The sequence below is a fragment of the Apus apus genome, unplaced genomic scaffold (genome assembly GCF_020740795.1).
Source record: "Apus apus isolate bApuApu2 unplaced genomic scaffold, bApuApu2.pri.cur manual_scaffold_30_ctg1, whole genome shotgun sequence".
Taxonomy (NCBI): Eukaryota; Metazoa; Chordata; class Aves; order Apodiformes; family Apodidae; genus Apus; species Apus apus.
Genome location: NW_026248848.1, coordinates 390,667 through 415,217, shown reverse-complemented (window position 1 = coordinate 415,217; position 24,551 = coordinate 390,667). Strand labels below are relative to the sequence as shown.

Sequence of the window (24,551 nt, the reverse complement as noted above, 5' to 3'; positions counted from 1 at the left end):
GATCTAGACCTACGACATGTTCATGAGCGCCTCGGAACATGGAAAACGTTTCTTAGAACTGATCACAATGTTTCTCTGTTTCACTGCCCGGTCCCACGTTACAGATAATGCTTTGCTTAATGGTCCTAGAGTTTTAGCAATAAAATGGGCTCCATTCTCTGATGACATTCCCAAAGGGACACCACATGGAGGGATGATTCCTTTCAGTAGCCCTCTGACATCTTCTCGTGCCTCATTGGTGCAACGAGGAAAAGCTTTGGGCTCTCTGGTGAGAGCATCAACCAACACCAGGGTGTACAGACACCCTCCTTTTCTGGGTAACTCAGTGCAATCGATTTGCCAGTGTCCTGGGTTGGGCCCAAGAGGACAACAAAGAACCAGCCACAAGGCTGCTGGCTCCAGCCCCCCAGGCACACACTCTGCCATGAGGAGGACAAAGGCCAACTAGAAGCTCATGGGTGGAGATTAAGGGCAAGGAGGGTTCTTTGCCTGGACAGACTCAAGTGATGTCAGGAATTAATTTTGTCTGGGGTCCAGGATGGGACCTGCAAACCAAACCAAACCAACCAACTTGTGTAGGAGGTTAAACAGGGGTTTGACAAAGCATTTTCAATCTCTTTGGAGAGTCTATGTGAACCTGCTAGAAAATGGGTACATTTGGACCCTGGAGCTACCTGTAAAATGTTTAACATGTTGTTTACAGGCTGGTCATCCCTGGGTAACAGAATGCATGGCCAGCAAAAAAGCAGAGGCCAGGGCAGAGTGAGACGTGTGGGATCATTTTCTGTGAGGCACTGCTGAAATCGAGGCCAGTTGGGGTAAAATCAGTGTGTATATTGTAAACAGGAGGGGCACTGGAGAAGGGGATTGTCCCCAGTCCCTGGCTGAAGGGGCTCCTCTAGGTCTAAATTAGATCCTATTTCCAAAATAGTGACAACAGATGGAGATAGGAACTCAGACTGACTGGGGGCAGAATTGAATTCCCCAGCAGAGCCCCTGGTTACCGTAAAGCTGGGGAAGTACATGGTCAGTTTGTGGTGGACACGGGAGCTACTTCTGCTGTTCTAAATTCATGCACCAACTCTCTTCCAGGTTGGCTGGCTCCAGGCTGGATCCAGGACTGGTGATTTTCTGTATATAAAAATCACCAGGAAGGAAGAGTGCAGCCTTTGAGCCCCCATGGGGTGGTGTGAGAGACCTGCCCTCAGGACCCATACTTCCTGGAATGGCTGCCAAAACCCCTCTCATTTGCATCCCAAAAGGCATTCCTGAGAGGATGGAGACAACAGATAAGGATCTGAGGGGTGGAGGGGGTGGAGGCCCACTCCAGCAGCTCAGTCTTATCTCTGGCAAAATGGGTCCAGGTACTTGTTGGTGTTAGTAGAGAGCTTGTCAGGGTGGCCTGAGGCCTTTCCATGTGGCACCAATCAAGCAAAGGAAATCAGGCAAATTGTATTGCCAGAAACTATTGCCAGGTTTGGAGTGCCAGAAGTGATCTCCTCCGGTAGGGGAGCACACTTGGTGTCACAGTAGTTCAGCAGGTCAGGCAGTTCTTAGAAATTACTTGGAAATTGCACACAGCTCACTGCCTGCAAGCAAGTGGGCAAGTGGAAAAGATGAATCATTTGATAAAGACACAGCTAAGGAAGATTTGTCAGAAACATGTCTCAGGTGTTTCAAGGCCTCCCTATGGCATTACTAAGGTTGCAAGTCAAACCAAGAACTGAGGGAAAAATGAGTCCTTTTGAAATGTTGTATGCATGACTATTTCAAACTAGACACCAAGGACAGGATCTCACTCAGGTGGGAGAAATTAATATACAACAAGTAAACGACCCCCAGGAAACCCTAATGGACTTAACACGCGTGCGATAATGGGAGGACACTTATGTAAATGATTTAATGAACATGTAAACCGTTTCTTAGAAAAATTACACTTAATTAACTATCAGCTGTATATATGTCTCTCACCTTACCCTGTGAGCACATTTTTGGAGGAGCTATCCCCTGTGCATCCAGCGCCGTGAATAAAGATACCGACTGAACAGTGCTTAGACTGTTGGGTGACCTTTCTTTGTTTCAGTTTGACACCCCAAATGGGACACTCTTTGCATGGCTGCTGGACCCATTGAGGACAGGACTCCCTTGGGTGCTCCTGGGGATTTCCCTGGAGGGACTCCTCGCCTCAATCAGATCCCTGCGGGGGCAGACAAGAACCATCTGACAAAAAGGTATTATTTAGTTTTACTCTGTTCTGTTCTGGGACTGGTTGTCTGTTCTGGGTGCTCTCCATAAGTCATAAGGGAACTCGTGCAGGATAGTGCATGCCAGGTAGCTCGCACCCCAATGTACATCTGCATGTGCTTCTGTTTCAGTGTATCACAAAGGTGTACTTCTGCTTCAGTGCTCCACTGCAACACAGTGGCGTGCTCCCGGTACACAGCGGTGTGCTTCTGTTTCAGTATTGACATGAATTTGGATTGTGAACTGGATGTGTGAGTGAGTGAGACGCAGCTGCGCTGCAAAGCAAGTGTGGGTTCTGATCCGTGGTTCCGTCGTCCCACGAGGGGCGCGGCCGGAGGCAAACAAAGCGAAAGATTTAGTTCTATCTTACAGCCAGATCTGTCCACTGTCATTGTGTTTGTGAGCCATAACTGTTTGTGTAAAAGTGGCATCCCCTGTCTTTGTGCTGTGAGTGGAAAATGGCTGGAGAAACATTGTGAATTTAATATCTAATGGGTAACAGTGATTATTGTTTTACCTACCCGTAATAGAAATAGGTTTTGAGTATGAAATGTTACAAGGATATCAAGGCTGGATCAAATTTGAATGTGAGGGAGCTACACGTAAAACTGTAAATTGGGCTACTTTATATTTGGTGAAACAGGGACAAACTGAACCCCCCTCTGAGTTTCTTGATAGGCTGAGAATAGCAATGTGGAAATACACCACTCTCAATCCACCCTCTGAGACTGGGAGACAACAGTTGACTTCTCTGCTTCTGGGGCAGTCAGCAAAGGATACGAGTAAGAAACTACAGAAAATTAAAGAACCAGCCAATAGAGATTAGGAAAAATTAATGGAAGAAGCATGGAGAGCGTATAGGAATAGAGAAGGAGATGTAGTGTTAACTAAACAAAATCAGGTGTCTTGGGGAAAGGAAAGAGGAGTGCCCTGAGGGGAAGAGTGAATCAGCATCAGCCCCTGAGGTCAGATGAGTGTGCATATTGCAGAGAAACAGGACATTGGAAAAGAGATTGCCCTAGGCATGGAACCCCCCCAGATGGCAGTGGCTACAGCTGCCAATGATGGGGACCTGGGGAATCTACCTTTGTGGATCCACTGATTAAAGTAAGTCTAGGGGAAAAGGGACAAGAATTAGATTTTTTGGTTCACACTGGTGCCTTCTTTTCTGTATTAAACCAAGAATTAATACCAAAAGATCAGGATTTTGTGACTGTAATGGGGGGCTCCTGGCCAACAAGAGGAGGCATTTTTCCTGCAACCTCTGAAATATAAATTAGGGAAGCATGTGGGCATTCATAAATATTTATACATGCCAGGATCACCTAAACCATTGTTGGGTCGAGAACTGTTGGAGCAATTAGAGGCAAAAATAGTATTTGGTAAAAGGAAAATTGAATTGACAGTTGGAGAGGACCAGCTAATTGAAATCCTAAGTCTAGCCCTAATACATATCCCAGCTAAGTAAAATTTATCTGCAGAAATAATAAATCAAATGTATCCCAGAGTATGGGCACCTGAGGTCCCAGGGAAGGCAAAGAATGCAGCCCCAGTAGTAGTAAAATTGAGATCAGGAGCTCAGCCGGTGAAAATAAAACAAGTATCCATTAAAATTGGAGGATCGAAAAGGAATAAAGGAAATTATTGACAAATTTCTGAAGCATAAATTACTAATTAAATGTGAATCAGAATATAATACTCCCATTCTACCAATTTGGAAAACAGATGGCGAAAGTTACAGGTTAGTGCAGGATTTAAGAGCTATAAGCAAAATCACCAAGGATGTACATCCAGTGGTGGCCAACCCATATACTTTGCTAACCAAACTTAAAGATTATCTGATTTGGTTCACCATTCTGGTTTTAAAGGATGCCTTCTTCTGCCTAAGTCTAGCCAGGGAGAGTCAGCATCAGTTTTCATTTGAATGGGAAAACCCTGATTCAGAAAGGAAATCTCAGCTGACATGGACAGTGTTGCCACAAGGATTTAAGAACGATCCTACTATTTTTGGAAATCAATTAGCAAGGGAACTTAAGAGTTGGGAGCCCCTAGACCCAGGAGGAATTTTACTCCAGTATATGGATTATATACTATTAGCCACTGGAACAAAAGAAAGCTGCATGAACTGGACTGTGAGCCTGTTGAACTTCTGGGTCTTAACAGATATCGAGCCTCTCAACAGAAAGCCCAGCTGATACAACAGGTCATCTAATTGGCATATGAGGTTTCCAGAGGACAAGGGACATTGGGGAAGGACCAAAAAGAAGCCATCTGCCAGACACCTGTGTCACAAATGGTAAAAGAACTACAGACATTCTTGGGAATGACAGGTTGGTGTTGACTCTGGATCTGTAACTATGCACTTTTAGTAAAACCACTGCATGAGTTGATAAAAAGGAGTCAGTCCAAATTGCTATGGACTGGTGAGGCACGAAGGGCATTCCAGCAGCTCAAACAAGAGCTAATGAGAGCCCCTGCACTGCGACTGCCTGACATCTCAAAGCCATTTTGGCTGTTTTCACATGAAAGACAAGGAATAGCACTGGGAGTGTTAGCAAAAAAGCTTGGCCCCTGTAAACGAGCTGCAGCATACTTCTCCAAACAACTAGATGAAGTCAGCAAAGGATGGCCCAGCTGTCTCCCAGCAGTAGCTGCAGTTGTCCTTAATATCCAAGAAGCCCGAAAGTTTACCATGGGGCAAAAGATAACAGTGCTAGTCTCTCAAGCAGTCTGCGGTGCTTGAACAGAAGGGGCATCACTGGTTCTCACTCCAGAGGTTTCTGAAATATCAGGCAATCATGGTATAACAAGATGATATCCAAACTGTGGTGACTAATATTGTCAACCTAGCTTCCTTCCTCAGTGGAATCCCTGAAGAACTAGTGGTGCATGACTGTCTGGAAACAATGGAAGCAACATACTCCAGTTGGCCTATTCTGAAAGAAGAACCACTTGAGGATGCTGATGACTCCTGGTTCACTGACGGGAGCAGCTTTGTAAAGTAAGGGGAGCGCAAAGCAGGGTGTGCAATAACCAGCACCCAACAGGTAATAGAGTCAAAACCCCTACCCTCAGGAACTTCAGCCCAAGAGGCAGAAATAATAGCCCTCAGCCATGCTTTAGAACTAGCAAAAGGGAAAAAAAAAATAAATATTTGGACTCATTCAATATATGCTTTTGGAGTAGTACACGCCCATGGAGCAATTTGGAAAGAACAAGGATCTAGAAGCTGTACAACTACCAGAAAAGGTGGCCATAATGCATTGCCAGGGGCATCAGAAGGGAAACACGGATCCAGAGGTGGAAAATGCACCTGCTGATCAAGAGACACAACGAGTGGCAGAATGAGTGGAAGTTAAATTGCAGACAGAAAAATCCAAATAGAGGTGAAACCAAACTATTTCAAGGAAGATATGAACTGATTCAGGATTTAGATGGTAAGGAAGAGAAGAATGAATGGGCCCAAGCAGCAGACGGTCACTTAGTAATTTCATCTAATTTGTTGTGGGTTCTAGTGTTTGCTGAATATAAAAAGACTCACTGGGGAGCCAAAGCTCTATATCAATCATTAAACCAGAAAATAGTGGTCAGGAATTTATATACTACAGTAAAACAGGTCTCCCAACAATGTGAGATATGCCTAAGGAGCAATCCCAATACGACTCATTGAGTGAAATTAAGGACAATTGGGAAAAGGGATCATTCTGGACAATACTAGCAAATTGATTTTTCTGAACTCCCTGGAAAAGGGGGGGTTTGATATTTGCTGGTGTCACCATTTGACTCAGGTCCGACAACAATGCTCTCGATCCCCTCCCCCTCCCACACAGGTAGGGAAGGAGAGAGAGTAAATGAGAGAGAGACTGGGCTGGGTTGAAAATTAAACTACACAGCTTTAATTAAACACTAATTATATAAGAAAATATATACAATTATATACAGATGTGTTCAGGTATGTGCAAGAGCCTCTTGCCTGCCCTAATCCCTAGCAACCCCCACCACACTCCCCTGAGCTGGGACAGCTCCGAGGAATCCTGGAGCTGCTGCTGGAGAAAAGCGGAGAGTGATGAGGGTCAGGAGAGCTGGAGCCTGGGGGTCCACGGTGATGGATGGACGGAGTCCTCCCCGGACGCCAGCCATGGATGGAAGAGAAGGGAAGAAAAAGAAGGAAGGAAGTTGTCTTCTGTGATCTCTGACCTTTCTCTGAGCTCACGTAGATATATGGAATGGAAGATCTCTGGCCAGTTTTGCTGTCTGTCTAACTCAGCCTCCTACGGGGCGGTCATAGATCTCCCTGTAGTGTCTGAGCTGGCAGAATAAAGATGTGACCTTGAAGCCCCAGCAGTTAGAAAAACATTCCACTGTTTATTATCATTCCTAGCTGGAACGCTCTGTGACTAGTTAAAAGAAAGCTCACTGAAGGAAATAAAAATGAGTAAAAGGAAAATTGGCTTCATCCTGGCTCAAACCAGGGCATTCCCCCCCTTATTCCATGCCATATATTACATATAGGCTCTATATTTTACCAGCTGTCAAATTAAGGATTCTCCCCCAGAGTCAGGTTACCTTCATGTACACATTGTCCTTCTCCATCCTCCATCATCACACACCAGGTATTTCCCAGTCCCTAAGCAAAAGCAGCACCCTGGACAGGTTTCCCTTTGCCTGAAGCAGGATAGACCCAAACACTTTTACCCAGCAGGTTTCTTTCACACCCCACAGGGACTTTATCCCCATCTGCAGGGTGTAAAAGGTCTGACTGAGCAGGACCAGCCCGACTGATGGATCCCCTGGTATTAACTAACCAGGTGGTCTTTGCCAAATTTTTGTCCCAGTTTTTGAAAGTTCCTCCACCCATTGCCTTCAGGGTAGCTTTCCACAAGCCATTGTACCTTTCAGCTTTCCCTGAGGCTTGTGCATAGTCCAGGATGTGGTAGATCCACTCAATACCAGGCTCTTTAGCCCAGTCAGTGACAAGACTGTTCTTGAAATGAGTCCCACTGTCTGACTTAATTCTTTCTGGAGTACCATGTCTCCACAAGATTTGCTTCTCAAGGCCCAGGATAGTATTCCAGGCTATGGCATGAGGCACAGGAGATGTTTCCAAACATCATGTCCTTGTTTCCACCACTGTAAGCAAACAGCACTTGCCCTGGCAGCTCTGAGGCAGTGTGTTAGAGTCAATTTGCCAGGCCTCCCCAGACCTGTACTGTGACCCCCTCCCCTCATACCACAAAGGTTCCAACCATTTCACCTGCTTAATTGCAGCACATCTCACAGTCGTGGATCACCTGCACAATAGTGTCCATGGTGAAGTCCACCCCTCGGTCACAAGACCATTTGTATGTTGCATCTCTGGCCTAACGACCTGAGGCTTGCTGAAGAAAAAAAAAAAAATCAGTAAAAGGAAAATTGGCTTCATCCTGGCTCAAACCAGGACACCAGATGACACCAGCAAAGCTTCCCACACCATAGTTGGTGCTAACATGTCCCTCCAACAAAATCTCTCCATAGAACAACCCATCAGAGACTATAACTTCACATGTACACACAGGTGCTATTTAAATGCCACCAAGGAGACAAGGAGCCGGTACAACAGATCTGTATTGTGAAAATGATATGACTACAGAAGCTGGAATCACAGAAGAGTGCAGTTCTTATAGAAGTTATGGGCTTCCAATGTTTGACCTGGGAATTCTACAAAAATATAAGAGAAACAAGTTGAAACCCTCAATTGGCTGGCCAGTACCCAAAAATCACAAAGTGGGTTGGTATTGGATATGTGGAAAGAACACTTTGAAAATTTTATCCCTTGGATGGACAGGAGCATGTACCCTAGGAACTCTAGTCCCTAGCATAACTGTTATTGATAAGATACATAAATAAACTGGATGGGTAAGAAATTTCATTAGGCAAACCAAAAGAGCCCCTAATGCTGTTGCTGAAAGGCCCACTGCATTCCACAGTTTTGCTAGGTGGTTTCTCCCATGCCTTGGGGTAAGCAAATGAGAAAAGACCCTCATGAATATTTCAGCAGTGATAGAAAAAATTAAAAATGAGACTGTTGATGCTCTGCAATCTTTGCAACTAGAAGTTTCTAGCTTATCGCAGGTTGTACTTCAGAATCTCATGGCATCAGATAGATTGTTAGCATCACAAGAAGGGGTCTGTACAGTGATTAATACAAGGTGTTGTGTGTTTATACATCAAAGTGGCAGGATTGCTACAGACTTAGCAGGAAGTTGGGAGCAAACAAAAACTTCTGCATCAAGTCAGTCAGGATGATAATTCTTATAGGATTGAAGAATTGTGGGACAAACTAACCTCATGGTTTCCTAATTTTAAGTGGCTAAAGCAATTAATGGCAGGCTAATAATTTTACTAGTACTAAGTATAATAACTTTTGCTATGCTGAAATGTTTTATAAGGTGCTGCTGGAATTCAACAGAAAATTACTGGGAATGGAAAAGATACAAAGTCAGATATTAGGTAGAAACAGGAAAGTATTTTATCAAGTCAGTAAAGCAGGATGATTTACTATAGAATTGTTGCAAAATAATTTGCAACTTGAAAAGGGGGGCAATGAAACAGAGCATTAACCAAAGTCTGACTTCAAATAGTTAACTGCTTGTAGGGTGTAAATCTCTCATCTGGGCCTACTGCTAGTGACTTGTAGAAGTCTTTTGTGTGAGCTCTTCTCTACTTTTAGGGAAGAAATACAAGGGTCCTTGAAGAAGAAAGAAGCCATTCAACTGCGAGTAGGGACGCTGCTGTAACCAATTCTACTGCGGAGTCAGCAGAGAGGAACGGGAGAAGAGACAGAACTTGGTCAGAGGTTCCTGTGAGGAAGACTCAAGGATGAAGTAAAAGACCCCCAGGAAACCCTAATGGACTTAACATGCTTGCGATAATGGGAGGACACTTATGTAAATGATTTAATGGGAAACTAATTAATATGTAAACCGTTTCTTAGAAAAATTACACTTAATTAACTATCAGCTGTATATATGTCTCTCACCTTACCCTGTGAGGCTCACATTTTTGGAGGAGCTATTCCCTGTGCATCCAGCACCGTGAATAAAGATACCGACTGAACAGTGCTTAGACTGTTGGGTGACCTTTCTTTGTTTCACTGGGTGGGAGGGGAAGGGGATTGGGATGGGGCTCTATTGCCCTCGGTTCAGTTGCCGATCCTGAGTCAAACCGTGTCACCCTTCACCGAACAAGGTCCCTAACTGGAAGCAGAGGATGTGGGTTCAACTAAAGGTCACCAGAAAAATCTCTCTCCAACCACCACAAAGGGGCACCAGAGACCATCAAAACGCTCCCGGGAGGGTTTTCAAGCATCTCTTGTGCAGGCGCAGAGAAACACAGAAACATTGTGATCAGCTCAAAGAAACGTTTGACATGATCTTACAGAGATACATGGAATGGAATGGAATGGAATGGAATGGAATGGAATGGAATGGAATGGAATGGAATGCTTTGGTCGGTGTTGCTGTCCGTCCAGTCCAGCCCCCCGGGGGGGTCATAGACACGACTCTGCCCCTCCCGGTTGTGCCTGAGGACACAGGGCAAAGACGTGACCTTGGAATCTCTAACATAAACATCGCATTGTTATCAGCCCCTGGCTGGAACACTCGCTGCTGGTGAAAGAGTTGAGTGAAGGAAAAAACATCATTAAAAGGAAAATTGACTCCATCCTGGCTCAAACCAGGAGAGAGAGGGGCGGGGATAGGTTGGAAATCTAAGCTTCCTGGGGTTGGATCAGCAGCACCGAGGTGGGAAGTGTCCTCTCCCCCCACCATGACACAAGCCTGATGTTCTCCCATGACACAATCTTACTGGAATTGAAACAGTTTTGTGTCAGTGCATACTAATGTACACACACGTACAAACATGTACAGACATGTACAGACATGTTCACACCCCTTCTCCCCCCCCATGACACAAACAATGTTCCTCCAATGACTCCATCCTACATGGGTCCATGACCTGATCCGCTCTTCTTCCCCCAGGCAGGGATGCCTCCTTGGGTGAGATCTCCCAAATTTACCTCTTGGGAGTGGTTGAAAGCATCCCTGGGTGTGCTGTATATTGTGTACTACTGCTGCAAGATTAACCCCTGTTATAGCAGTTTTGTAGCCATTGCAGTTACCAAGGCCTGTCTCCGCCTTGTTCTTTCTGTGGCCTTAATTAATCACCTCACAATTCCCTCTCACTGCTTTGGATTTGTCACTTGGATAATCCACTCTCATGCAGCCTCACTTGAGCACAGTGGGACACACAAACGTTTCGTGGTCATGAACACACCTGATCCTTTAGTCATAAACTGATGATGAACACCTGGGAGGTCAGACTGCAGCCCAGCCCCCCCAGTGCCCAATACAGGAGACTTGTTGGAGAGAAAGGGGCTGTAGCCTGAAACCCTGTGGCTTCAATGGGAGGGTCCCCCTCACGCACACATCCCCGTCACACACACACTCACAGTTCAGGGCATTTTGCCTTCTCAAGACAGATGCCAATTAAGGACCAAGAAGAGCCTTCCCTGGGTAAGTGCCAGGTTGGTCACTGTCCTCCTGTCCCTCCATCTGAAAGCAGCGATTCCACATCCCCTTATCTCCATGCTTGTGTGGCCTTTGTATTGAGGTTTGTGACCAGCCAGCAAAGTGGGATGTGTGCCATCCCCCTGGACACAACACAGGCCTGATGTCTCCCCCATGACATGAGCCCACATCATTTCAAAACTTTTTTTTTTATGGGTGTGCACACACGTTCAATTGAGCACAGTGGGACAGACCAACTATAAGTGCTCCTACACATCAACACTCCTGGTTTGAGCCAGGATGAAGCCCATTTTCTTTTTACTGATATTTCTCCTTCAGGGAGCTCTCTTCTAAGCAGCCACTTGCTGAAACTTGCAAGTTTTCCAGCTGCTGGACTGATAACACTGGAATGTTTGTAGATGCTGCCAAGAGACCAAGGACACTTTGCTCCACTTGTCAGATTTATGGCTTTAGCTGCTAAAGGGGCGGAAGAGTCTTATCTACAGACCCTCCCACAGGGAGGAGCAGACTAGATGGACAACAAAGTTGACCAGAAATATTCCATACATTGATCTATCTCATGCTTGGTGTTAAGGTCAAAGATCATGGGATTCAAATTCCTTCCTGTTTCTTCTCCCCTTTCTCTCCTGTCCATAGGCAGTGTCCAGCGAGGGCTCTGTCTGTCCATCCCCATTGATCCCCAGGCTCGTGCACTCCTGACCCTCATCACTGTCCCCTCAGCTCCTGGCTGCTCTGCCCTCTCTCCAGCAGCTCTGGGACATTTCAGGGCTGCTCACAGCTCAGGACATGCCAGGGGAGCTGTGGGGATGGGGAGAGGCAAGAGGGGTTTGCACACTCCTGAACACACTTGTATTGAATTGTGTATATTTTCTTTTATCATAAGTGTTTCATTCAAGCTGTCTAGTTTAGTTTTCCATCCAGAGAAGTTTCTCTCCTAATTCTCTCTCTCCTTCCCTACCCGGGTGGGAGGGGATCCAGAGCTTTATTGTCATTAGCTCAGTCACCAATCCTGACTCAAACCATGACAGGAGATGTGCTGTCCATTGTTAACGTTCTTCTCTAGTTTGGGTTGCTATCAGAAGATCATCTACGTACTCGAGCACTGTCTTTTCTCCCAGAGGAGATGCCCATTCCTCCAGATCTTTGGCCAGCAGGTTTCCAAACAAAATGGGACTATTCCTGAATCCTTGGGAGAATACAGTCCAAGCAAGTTGAGTTTTTCTCCCCAAATCAGGATTTTCCAATTCAAAGGCAAATAAATTTTTGTTTTCTTTTTCCAAAGGGAGGCAGAAAAAAGCATCTTTTAGATCCAAGACTATCAACCATTTTTAATTGTCACTTAATTTTGCCAGCAAAGGTTTTGCAACCACTGGGTGGATATCTTTGGTAATCTTAATGATTGCCCTTATATCTTGCCCTAACCAATAACCCTTTCCATCTGCTTCTCTCACTGGGAGAATTGGTGTGTTATGTTCTCATTTACATTCCACCAAAAGTGCATTGCTTAAAAACATGTCAATTATGTTTATAACTCCTTCTCTATGTTCCAGTTTCAAAGGATATTGCCGAATTTTCACCAGGCTCACATTTGGTTTCAGTTGTACTACTACTGGGGAGGCATTCTTTGCTCTTCCAGGTGTTTCTGTATCCCAAACCCCTGGATACACCTGGTCCATTAATTCCTGAGGGACTTTCAGACTTACATCATTCTAGATCAATGCTGGACTCCAAACATTAATTAAGTTTTGTTTGTCAACTTCTAAGTTTTCTTTTTCTTTTTTCAAAAACCATGTCTGCTTCCATTAGTTCAAGCAAGTCCCTTCCCATAACGGTTTAGGAGATCCCAGTATGTACAAAAATCGATGAATTCCAATTTGTTTACCCAATTTATATTTCGATGCTCCTGGAAAAGATGCCTTCTCTTGTTGTCTGATTTCACCACGTACTGTTACAAACCCAGTATCAATAGGAACTAAATCTTGGTTTATTACTGAAAATTATGCACTAATGTCTGCCATAAATTCGGTTTCCCTCTCGTTTTCCCCCAGCTTTACTGCACCAATGGATCCGCTAGGGTAGATTCCCCAGGTTCCCTTCATTGTTCTGCTCCGTCAGCAACCACTATGATCTGTTGCTGATTTACGTGGGGCAATCCCTGGTCCAGTGACCCGTTTCTTTACAAGATGCGCACTGACCCGCCCTTCAGGGGCGTCGCGGTGCTGCGTTTCCACCTTCTCGTGCCACTCCCCTGCCCTCTCGACCGCTCTGCGAGGTCTGGGGTTCTCCTGAACTCCCCGTGCAGCTACAGGAGCTGCAGCAATTGCCTTTCCCAGCTGGTGTCTCTCATTTACTTCTGTATTTCAGTAAATTCGCCATGCTTTTCTAAATCTTATTGAAGCTTCTTTCTTATGTCCCCAATAGTGCGTCCTAAGAATAATGACACTCACTGTTGTTGTCCCATCTCTGAAGCGGGATCTCAAGTAGTCAGTTTGCACATTGCTGCTCTCAGCCAATCTGAAAACTCGGTTGTAGTCTCAGACTGTCCTTCTTTTACTGCATAAAACATTGAGCAATTTACAGCCTTAGGGACTGAATTTTCTAATCCAAATTTTATCCATTCTTGATATCTTTTCAATGTTTGAGACTATAACATCATTCAGATCCCAGTTAAGATCTGTCAGGAGCACATGTTGATCTACTCCTGCAGTGAGTGTTCCTGCTGATATTTGAGCCTGGACTTGAGTACAAGCAGTTTTTATGACCAACTCTTTTTCTGTTTCAGTTAAAGCATCCAGCATGACATTAAGGATCCAACTAAGGTCCTGATTTTTAAGACTTAATTCAAACCACTCTGATAATAATGATTTAGGAGATCCCAGTATGTACAAAAATCAATGAATTCCAACTTGTTTTCCTGATTTCTATTTCAGTGCTTGTGTAAAGCCTTAGGGATTGCATTTTCTAGGTTCTGTTACAGTTAAAGCGTCCAGCATGAAATCAACGTCACTTCAGTGAGGGTCTTTGTTTTTAAGAATTAATTCAGACCACTCTCATACCCCCACAGGATCATCTTGATAATTCTTAACAACTTCTTACCAGGCATCAAGGTCTGGTAGCTCATGCTAAAAGGGACCTTTCATCTCGTTGGCCCCTCAACTGTCACTTCTGTCCGAGCGGTGCTGAAGTTACTGAACCTGCCAGTTGTTTGCTCCAAGGTCTGGCAGTGACAGGAGAACATTTCTCCATTGAGGAGGAATCATCATTCTCTTGAATCTAAGAGCCTTTTTACATATTCTTTACTTTCCTGATTATTCCATTATTATACTGCCCCGCCTACACATGCACTTTTGGCTCTTGGTGGTCTTGAAGACCTCTGGTGGACGTTTACTTCATCATCTTCACCACGGTGTCCTTTCCATGAACTCAGCCGAAGGGCCCAACCCCTCCTGGTCTTGCTTGCTGGGGCATCTTGTTCCCATGATTAAGTCCTGTTATCTCAGAGCTACATTCTTGTGGTTGTCTACACAGAGCTCACCTCAGCACTCCTATCTTCCAGGCTAAGCACCTCACAAACTATACATTACAACAACCCTGTTTCACCATTGGTGGCCAAAGAAACCTCCCCCATGGTTGTGTTTGAACCCTCATCCTTGTCCAGGGGTGATGGAGAGGGATGGAGAGCTTGATCCCAGCTCCACGCTCTCACCACGCCCCAGCACCCCTGCAGCCACTTCCAGGGGACAGGGAGGGGAGGGTCTCACATCCTTCAGGTGCAGTGCATGCTCCTGCCCACCCAAAATTGAGGGGGTTTTTCCATTTTCCCCAAAAAAATGCTCTTCCACCCACGTAGCCCCCACTTCATCACCAACACCTCACCCTGCACATCCACAATATATTATAAACATTCAGCAGAAGCATCCCCACTGCAGCAATGTTATTCCGATCAAGATCTGGGAGATTCAGCTTGAAAGAAATCGGAGAGGTAAAATTGAAGCTGCTACTGCTATTACCAACATGGACCGTTCTCTTCACTTTAGGAGTTGTACCGTAATTGTACACATACAGTGCCCCCAGAAAGAACAGTATCATAATCTCTAGGATCACTAGGCTGATAATTATGTGGTTGATTATGGCTACAGATCTGTCAATAAACCATGAAACAAAAACAGCAGCTCCACAGAGCAGAATGCTCTCGGCTGCACACCACATGGGCAGTTGCATGTTTGGAAGAAGATCCAGTAGATTCATTGCAGCAAGTGTCTGTTCAGTTTTCAACCCATCAGGAAATTTAGGAAATTCAAACCATTTTAGTTTTCAATCTTTCAATCAACAGAACTGTTGCCCATTGCTGAGGGATTCCTCCCACCAGAGATGGAATTTTGAATGCTTGCAATTAATGAAAATGTATAATCCAAGCTTAAAATCGAGCCCCACGTTGGGCACCAATAAATTGTCACCATTTGACGCAGGTTTGATAACAACGCTCTCGATCCCCTCCCTGTCCCACCCAGGTAGGGAAGGAGAGAGAGAAAAAGAGAGAGACTTGGCTGGATTGAAAACTAAATTACACAGCTTTAATTAAACACTAATGATGTAAGAAAATATATACATATTATATGGAAATATGTTCAGATATGAGCAAAAGCCTTTTGCTTCCACCCACCCCCAGCAACTCCCACAGCATCTCCTGAGCTGGAACAGTCCCGAAAAATCCCAAACAGCTGCTGGAGAAAGCAGAGAGTAATGAGGGTCAGGAGAGCTGGAGCCTGGGGGTCCACGGTGAGGGATGGACGGAGTCCTCCCCGGACGCCGGCCATGGGTGGAGGAAAAGGGAAGAAGAAGCACAAAGGAAGTTGTCTTCTGTGATCTCTGACCTTCCTCTGAGCTTACGTAGCTCTATGGAATGGAACATCTCTGGCCAGTTTTGCTGTCTGTCTAACTCAGCCTCCTAGGGGGGGTCATAGATCTGCCTGTAGTGCCTGAGCTGGAAGAGCAAAGATGTGACCTTTGAGGCCCAGCAATTAAAAAACATTCCAGCTTTTGTCACCAGTCCCAGCTGGAACACTTACTGCTAGTTAAAGAGAGCTTACTGAAGGAAAAGAAGTCAGTAAAAGGAAAAGTGGCTTCATCCTGGCTCAAACCAGGCCCATCCTGTGGTGACCAATTGATACAATTTCAATCACACTTATTTTTGAGAGCTCATCTACCCCACTGTTCCATTTTGCTGCCTCACTTTTGATGTTAGCCTGGTGGGATGGAACCCACCCTACAGAAAAGTGAGGATTGGCTCGGGCTATTTCAAGTATTCTTTTCCATTTATCAGTTTCCCATACTGAGACATTGTTTACCTTCCAATCCTTCATCTCCCAACATGATATCCATTCTGTACACCCTCGATAAACCACTTTTGGAGGCCAGTTCTCCACATCATCCAATTCCTCTCTCGATTTGGTGCACCTCTGACCTACACTACATGCCAAATGACAGCTTTTCAACTTGCCTCCTCCCTTCAATCAGTCCTTTTCTAATGCCAACACCATTTCTAGTGCCCAACTGATATTTCAGTCCCTTTGCCATTCCGGATGGCTCCTCAGAGTGAAGTCAGAGATAAACAAAGAAGGTCTTATCCCAAACAAAGCACTTGTCATTGAGTACTAAAGAATACCTTTACAAAAATGCCAGTGCTATAAGACAGGGGTCACCATTTGACTCGGGTTCAACCACAGTGCTGTTGATCCCCTCCCTGTCCCACCTTGGTAGGGAAGGAAAGAGAGAAAGAGAGAGAGACTGGGCTGGATTGAAAACTAAACTACACAGCTTTAATTAAACACTAATGATAAAAGAAAATATATACAATTATATACAAATGTGTTCAGATATCTCCAAAAGCCTCTCACCTCCCCCCAACCCCAGCACTTCCCACAGCATCTCCTGAGCTGCAAAAACTCCCAAAAAACCAAGAGTTTCTCAAGAGAGGCAGAGTGATGAGGGTCAGGAGAGCTGGAGCCTGGGGGTCCACAGTGAGGGATGGACGGAGTCCTCCCCGGACACCGGTTGTGGGTGGAGGAGAAGGGAAGAAGAAACAGGAAGGAAGTTCCTGTTCTCTGATCTCTGACCTTCCTCTGAGCTCACGTAGCTCTATGGAATGGAACATCTCTGGCCAGTTTTGCTGTCTGTCTAACTCACCCTCCTCCGGGGGGTTATAGATCTCCCCGTAGTGTCTGAGCCGGCAGAGTGAAGGTGTGACCTTGAAGACCCAGCAGTTAGAAAAACATTCCACTGTTTATTACCATTCCTAGCTGGAACGCTCTGTGACTAGTTGAAAGAAAGGTTACTGAAGGAAAAACAAATGCGTAAAAGGAAAATTGGCTTCATCCTGGCTCAACCAGGACAAGGGTTAATCTTGCAGCAATAGCAACACAAAGTGCACAATGCACAGCACACCCAGGGATGTTTTCACCCCTCTCCAAAAGGTGAAAATCACCATATCTCACCCAAGGCAGTGTGCTTGCCTGGGGGAAGAAGAGAGGATCAGGCCCATTGAGCAGACCCAAGGAAGGGGCTCTTCCCTCCCCAAACAAAGTATTGAAGAACTAATTTGTTACCTTTTGATAAGGTCATAACTAGAGTATTCATTGGGTCTTTACAGACTAATAATCTTAATTAATTAGGAAGAAGGTAAGGGAGACACGCAGTATGTGTGCAGCCTTGGCTGCACTTCACAAATCATGCCCACCCTCTAGCTATTAGGGACCTGGGTGTGAGAACAAGCAGACAAGGACAGGATGGATCCCTTCCTGCCAGTCAGGCCTGTCCTCCCCACCCAGCATCAACTTGTCAAGTCCAAGGCCCACTTGATCACTGCTCATCTTGTACTCCTCTGCACAGCTCCTGCCAAGAAAATTTACACAAAGCAAATCCAAGTTCTGTTTTCTTACCTCTAAAACAACCCCCAAATGGTATCAAGGCTCCAGTTATTTCAGGAAGTGTGTGTGTCCCCATTTTCCAGCCACCACAGGTGGACAATGAAGAGCAGAGAACAATTCTTGGGTCTCATTCTCCCCAGAACAGCATCCTAGAAGACAATTTGCCTAGAAAGGCAATTTTCACCTCAAAACTACCCAATCCCACCTTGTTGCCCCTTTTCCTTGTAAATTCCATCACTAATTCTTACTAAAATGCTCCCTATGGATATTTTCCCCCATTCAAAAAACACCGTAGGTCCCTCACACCACATACACTTTGTCCCTCAAGGACAGTGTCACCATGATACAAACATTGTTTTCATCCCATTTTGGAAATATGGTGATCTTGACCGTACTCCTTCATTCTTGATGATCCCTGAGGTGGATCTGGCCATGACACATATGATCTGCTCTCTGGTAAAATCTCTTCTCACACTGGGAGCAGCTAAAGGGTCATTCACCTGTATGGAGCCGTAGATGTTTCCACAAGCGGGGACAGTCAGAGAAGCTCTTCTGGCACTGGGGACACGTGTACAGTTTCTCTCCTGTGTGGATGCGTTGATGCTGGATGAGCACAGAGCTCCAGGCAAAGCTCTTCCCACACTCCAGACACCTGAAGGGTCTCTCCCCCATGTGGGTCTGGCAGTGTCTATTTAATGAGGATTTGTGGACAAAGCCCTTCCCATACTCCAGACACTTGTAGGGTCTCTCACCCGTTTGCAGTTGCTGGTTCTGGGTTATAGATGATCTGCTGAGAAAATCTTTCCTGCAGTGCTGGCAGTCATAGGACCCCTTCTCACCCTGGGAGCAGCTACAGGTCAATCATCTCTATGCACTTGTTGATGTTTCGACAAGTTGGAGCTGTGTCTGAACCTCTTCTGGCACTTTGGACATATGTAGGGTCTCTCTCCTGTGTGGATGCGTTGATGGCTGATGAGCTTAGAGCTCCAGGCAAAGCTCTTCCCACAGTCAGGACACGTGTAGGGCTTCTCTTCTGTGTGGACCCGGAGGTGACAGTTGAGGTTTGAGCTGCTCGTAAACTTCTTCTTGCATTTGGGACACACGTAGGGTTTTTCTCCCTTGTGCACATGTTGGTGACACATCCAAATGCTGCTCCTACGGAAGCTCTTCCCACACTCCAGACACATGTAGGGTCTCTCATCTGTGTGGGTCTGGTGGTGTTTATTTAATGAGGACTTGTCAGCAAAGCTCTTCCCACACTCCAGACACGTGTAGGGTCGGTCACCCGTGTGGAGCCGTTGATGTTGCCGTAAGTTGGAGCTGCAACTGAAGCTCTTCTGGCACTGGGGACACGTGTAGGGTTTCTCTCCTGTGTGGATTCGTCTATGGCTGATGAGCAAAGAGTTCCAGACAAAGCTCTTCCCACAGTCAGGACACGTGTAGGGACGTTCACCCGTGTGGATTCGCTGGTGCCGGGTTAATTGGTATTTGTGGAGGTAACTCTTCCCACACTCCAGACACCTGAAGGGTCTCTTGCCTGTGTGGATTTGCTGGTGCTGGGTTAAGTTGGATTTGTTAAGAAAACTCTTCCCACAGTCCAGACACTTGTAGGGTCTCTCAACCATTTGGAGTTCCTGGGTTTTAGTTATAGATGATCTGCTGAGAAAATCTTCCTTGCAGTGCTGGCAGTTGTCAGACCTCTTCTCACCTTGGGAGCAGCTACAGGTTTGCTCATCTGTATAGAGCTGTTGATGCCTCCAGAAGTTGGACCTGTGTCTGAAGCTCTTCTGGCAATGGGGACACATGTAGGGTTTCTCTCCTGTGTGGATGCGTTGATGCTCAATGAGTGCAGAGCTTGTGGCAAAGCTCTTCCCACACTCCAGGCACCTGAAGGGTTTCTCCCCTCTGTGCATTCGCTGGTGCCGGGTTAAATGAAAGTTGTAAGTAAAACCCTTCCCGCACTCCAGACACCTGAAGGGTCTCTCCTCTGTGTGGATTCGCTGGTGTTGGGTGAAATTTGATCTCCTGTTAAAAGTTTTCCCACAGTGGTGGCAGTTGTAGGACATGGCACCGGGACACGAGTGTCACCGTGGGACCAGACACGAGGTGACTCCAACAGGGAAACACCTATAGGGCCATTTGCCTCTGTGGATGATTGGAGATGGGCTGGTAGGATCCTGACACTTTTCGAGGTTCCTCACCAACAGCAAGGTCTCCAACATGGATTGGATGATGTTTCACCAAGGTTGAGCCATGACCAAAAGCTCTCCCACACTCAGGGCACGTGAATGGGTCCAGAAAGCTGAATTTTGGTTCAAGCTGTGGCTGCCCTCAGGGCACTTCCAGGGTTTTCAATGGTGCAGGGGTCACATCAAATCCGCTCTGGAAGAAAATGGGGAGCAAGGTGAAATAGAGGGTTACCCATGGAGTTGGACACCCACACACACACACTAAACTGGGCTATAGGGGCTACACTGGCATCGCAGAACAGTTAGGTGGGGGGATACTGGGTGCAGGGTCTTTGGGGAGTGCTGGGGGCCTCAGATATTCCTGGGATGAATTGGGCTCCTGCCATTGCACCCACCTTCCTTGAGGTAATTTGGGCATCCTCCCATTGCAGACCCAACCACTCCTGGACTGATGTAGGGGTCCTCCTGTGGGACAACACACCTGGTAGATGTCTATGATGTGCTGGTTTGGTTTGGTGTGGGTGCTGAAGGGGGGGAGACATGGGGTGGCTCAGGTGAGGTCCCCCAGCTCCAAAACCTGCAGCCACAGCTCTGGCCAAGGCTGAGGCATCAGAGACCATGGATGGGCCTCTGCCACTGAGATAGGAAAGGAGGGGAAATGTGAGAGCAGAGAAGAGGGAGAGGTAGAGAACTCTGTGGAGACCAATGAGAGCAGGGGGTTAGTGAAGGACTCTCTCCCGTGGCAGGGACCCCGCGCTGGAGCAGGGGAAGGCTGTGAGGAGTCCTCCCCAGGACGGGGAAGGAGCAGCTGAAAACAGCGAGTGACCAACTGGCCGGAAAGCCCCTTCCCTGTCCCCCTGTGCCGCTGGGGGGAGCAGGGACAGAAACGGGGATCAAAGGAATTTGGGGCCGGGAAACGGGGAGGGGTGGGGTGAGGCGTTTGAGCTCTGCTTTTTGTTCTGTTTGCATTTGATTAGTGATAAATCGAATTGACTTTTTCCCCAAGTTCAGTCACTGACCATAATAGGTGAGCGAACCCTCCCTGTCCTTGTCTCGACCCAGAGGCTTCTACTTGGTTCTTGTCCTCCCCATCCCACAGAGGGAGGGCAGGGGGGGGTGAGTGAGCAGCCGCCTGGTTCCTTGTGGTGGGTCAGGCCCAAACCAGGACACAATCACAGCCCCCACACCACGGGGATTTGCTGGGTTCCCTCCTTGTACCGCCATCCCCACCAGCTCACACCCAGTGTGGGGTTATAGCGATAACCCCCCTCACTCCCCACCCCCGGTACCTGCAGAGGGGGCACAGCCCAGCCCGGGGGGCGATGCTCTCTCGGGCACCAACTGGGGGGTCCCGGCTGCGGAGCGAAACCTGCCGGGAGCTGCAGCGCGATGGTGGGAAGGGCAGGAAATGAAGGGGCGGGGCCGAGGGGGGCGGGGCCTGGGAGGGGTTGGGGTGTCCGGGGCAGGGGTGGGAAGTTTGGGGGAGCTGGGGGGTTGTTACACGTGTGTGTGTGTGTGTGTGTGCACATGTGTGTTCATGTCCGGACATCAGTGCGCACTGACACAAAAGCGTTTCAATTCCAGGTAAGATTGTGTCATGGGAGGAACATCAGGTTTGTGTCATGGGGGGGAGGGGACACGTCCCACCTCGGTGCCGCTGATCCAGCCTCAGGAAGCTTAGATCTCCAAGCTATCCCCGGCCCTGTCTCTCCTGGTTTCAGCCAGCATGAAGCCAATTTTCCTTTTCCTGATGGTTTTTCCTTCAGTCAGCTCTTTCAGCAGCAGCGAGTGTTCCAGCCAGGGGCTGATAACAATGCGATGTTTATGTTAGAGATTCCAAGGTCACGTCTTTGCCCTGTGTCCTCAGGCACAACCGGGAGGGGCAGAGTCGTGTCTATGACCCCCCGGGCGGGCCTGGACCTGCCGAGCCCTCCCAGCTGGAAAAGAAGCCCCATCCCAGGAGCCACACGCCACGCAAGGGTAAAGACACACACACACTCCAACTGTCCTGCCGGGCTCAACTCCCCCCTCCCTCTCCTTTCATCCACAACCCTCTCTCGGAGACAACGCCTTAAGGACACAGCACTTTTTGCATCCCCTCCCCGAAGGACACATGACTTCCCTGATCTAGCCCTGGGAGCCATTTGCCAGTTTTACATTTTCGCTAAACCTCATCCCACAGTTTGTGTCAACCCTTAACAAACCGGTTAATTCGTAAACTACACATCGGTGTCAGCAGCACTTTGTGGGAGTGCTGGGGGTGCATTCTCACTGCCGCTCTAAAACACGGTTCCGCAGCGGCCCTTCCTCTGTGAGGGGCGAACGCCACGTGTGACCCTCGGGCTCATTCAACAACCCCTCCAAACTGGGGGCGGGAAGTCGCGGCAGCACCTGAGAGCTGATCCACCCCTGGCATCGGCTCGTGACACCCCCAGAAGTGCATTGCTTAAAAACTTGCCTATTCTGTTTTTAACTTCTTCTCTATCTTCCGATTTGAAAGGATATTGCTGCATTTTCCCCAGGCTCACACTTGGTTTCAGTTCTACTACTACTGGGGAGGCATTCTTTGCCCTTCCAGGTATTTCTGTATCCCAACCCCCTGGATACACCTGGTCCATGAATTCCTGAGGAACTTCAGGCTCGCTTCATTCTGGATCAATGCTGGACTCCAAACATGAATTAAATTTTCTTCATCAACTTCTATGGTAGCTTTTCCTTTTTCCACAACAATCTTGGCTTCCATTAGTTCCAGCAAGTCCCTTCCCAAAAATGATTTAGGAGATCCCAGTGTGTACAAAAATCGATGAATTCCAACTTGTTTTCCCAGTTTATATTTCAATGCTTGTGTAAAGCCTTAGAGATTGCATCTTCTAGTCCAAGTTTTATCCATTCTGGATATAGTTTTAATGTTTGAGACTCTATCACATCATTCAGTCAGGGGCACAGGTTGATCTGCCTCTGCAGTGAGTGTTCCTGCTGATATTTGAGCCTGGACTTGAGTACAACCAGTTTTTATGACCAAGTCTTTTTCTGTTTCGGTTAAAGCATCCAGCATGAAATCGATGTCACTCCAATCAGGGTCCTTGTTTTTAAGAATTAATTCAGACTGCTCTGATACCCCCACAGGATCATCTCAATAATTCTTAACAACTTCTTACCAGGCATCAAGGTCTGGTAGCTCATGCTAAAAGGGACCTTTCATCTCGCTGGCCCCTCAACTGTCACTTCTGTCCGAGCGGTGCTGAAGTTACTGGACCTGCCAGTTGTTTGCTCCAAGGTCTGGCAGTGACAGGAAAACATTTCTCCATTGAGGAGGAATCATCATTCTTTTTTTTTTTCTTTTTTTTTTTTTCTAGGACCATCATCTCCCTTAGGGGGGTTTTCAAACCCTTCTGACAATGGTGCAGGTAATGGCGGTGGGGGTACGAAATCTTCCAAGCTTTCATCTGTTGTGCTTAGAACCCGGTTTTTGGTCAAAACTACCTTATCTCAGGGCACAATCACCCTGTTTGTTTGTTTGTGAGGGTTTTTCTGACACCCATATAGTCAGGATAGCCTTTGAATGATTTCAGTGGGTCCATCCCTGGCTGGGAGCCTGTTTGCTTCCACCGGGTATATAACCAATCGATAAGCTCCTCTTGGAAGCACAAACACACACACACGGGCAAGTTTTAACTTCTACTAAAATATCAAAAAGAGCAGCAGAGAGTGGGAAGAGATGTCGTAAATACCCCAGGGAATATGTGTGTATGAGAGCAATAACAGAGAGGGTGGTCACGAGCCCGAGCCATTCCCTTGCGGGTCAAGGAAAGTGAGTGCAAGTGAGGGGCCAATGACACACCTGACGGGAGAAAGTGTTAGAGGTGAAAGGTCTGAATGGTGATGTTGTGCTCACGTCCACAGGGACTCAGGGGCTTGAGGTGAGTTGTGGCAACAGTGGCAGATCCAGCGTAGGTGCCAGCAGCTGCAGGGACAGCAGGGGCTGCGAGGCTGCAGCAGCTGCTTCCTTCGTCCTTCTGATGCCTCTGGCTGGCAGCCCAGCTACAGTGTGCCTGGGCACACAGGGGACTGCTCCTTCTGGACTCTGGGCACAGCACAGGTGGCAGGGCCACTCAGCGCTATCGCCCTGAAGAGCTTTCTTCCCATGATCTCAGGAGCGCTGGAGAGGCGAGGAGCCTGAAGAGCTGTTTTCCTCCCTGGACTCGGGTCTGGTGGCAAAGTCACAGCCTGGGGTGGTCTCAGCGAGGGCAGCTTTCAGCTTGGTTCCCTTTCTTTGGTTTTCCTTCTCCTCTCTCTTTTGTCTCCTTTTCTTCTCTCTCCCTTATCCCAGGACCAGCGGGCACTGGGCGCTGGATCATTATCGGCCTCACGTTCCTTGCTTTGCAGTCTTAGGCTGCAGCTCCCAGGTCTACGTGCAGCTCGTGATGAAGTCCCAGCCGTGGCCCCCACCCTGCAGTCTTGCCATCGTTTCTCCTTTAGTTGTATCTTCTTTTTTCTGTTACCTCTCTCTATTACAGTCAATTTCAGTGAGAGACAGACTTTTGGAGGCCACTTCTCCACCCTTCCCCCCGTGGCTCTCACTGAGTTGATCCATAATAACTTCTTTGCGTTCTTCTCTCTGTTTG

At 47.1% G+C, this 24,551-nt stretch overlaps 1 protein-coding gene and 1 pseudogene across 1 annotated transcript in view; one reads left to right on the top strand and one right to left on the bottom strand.

Annotated features, from left to right (window-relative positions):
- LOC127396186 (uncharacterized) overlaps positions 1-19,892 on the bottom strand; it is a 122,089-nt pseudogene extending 102,197 nt beyond the window's left edge.
- LOC127396196 (zinc finger protein 850-like) overlaps positions 1-24,551 on the top strand; it is a 183,446-nt gene that overhangs the window by 129,801 nt on the left and 29,094 nt on the right. The window lies entirely within an intron of this gene.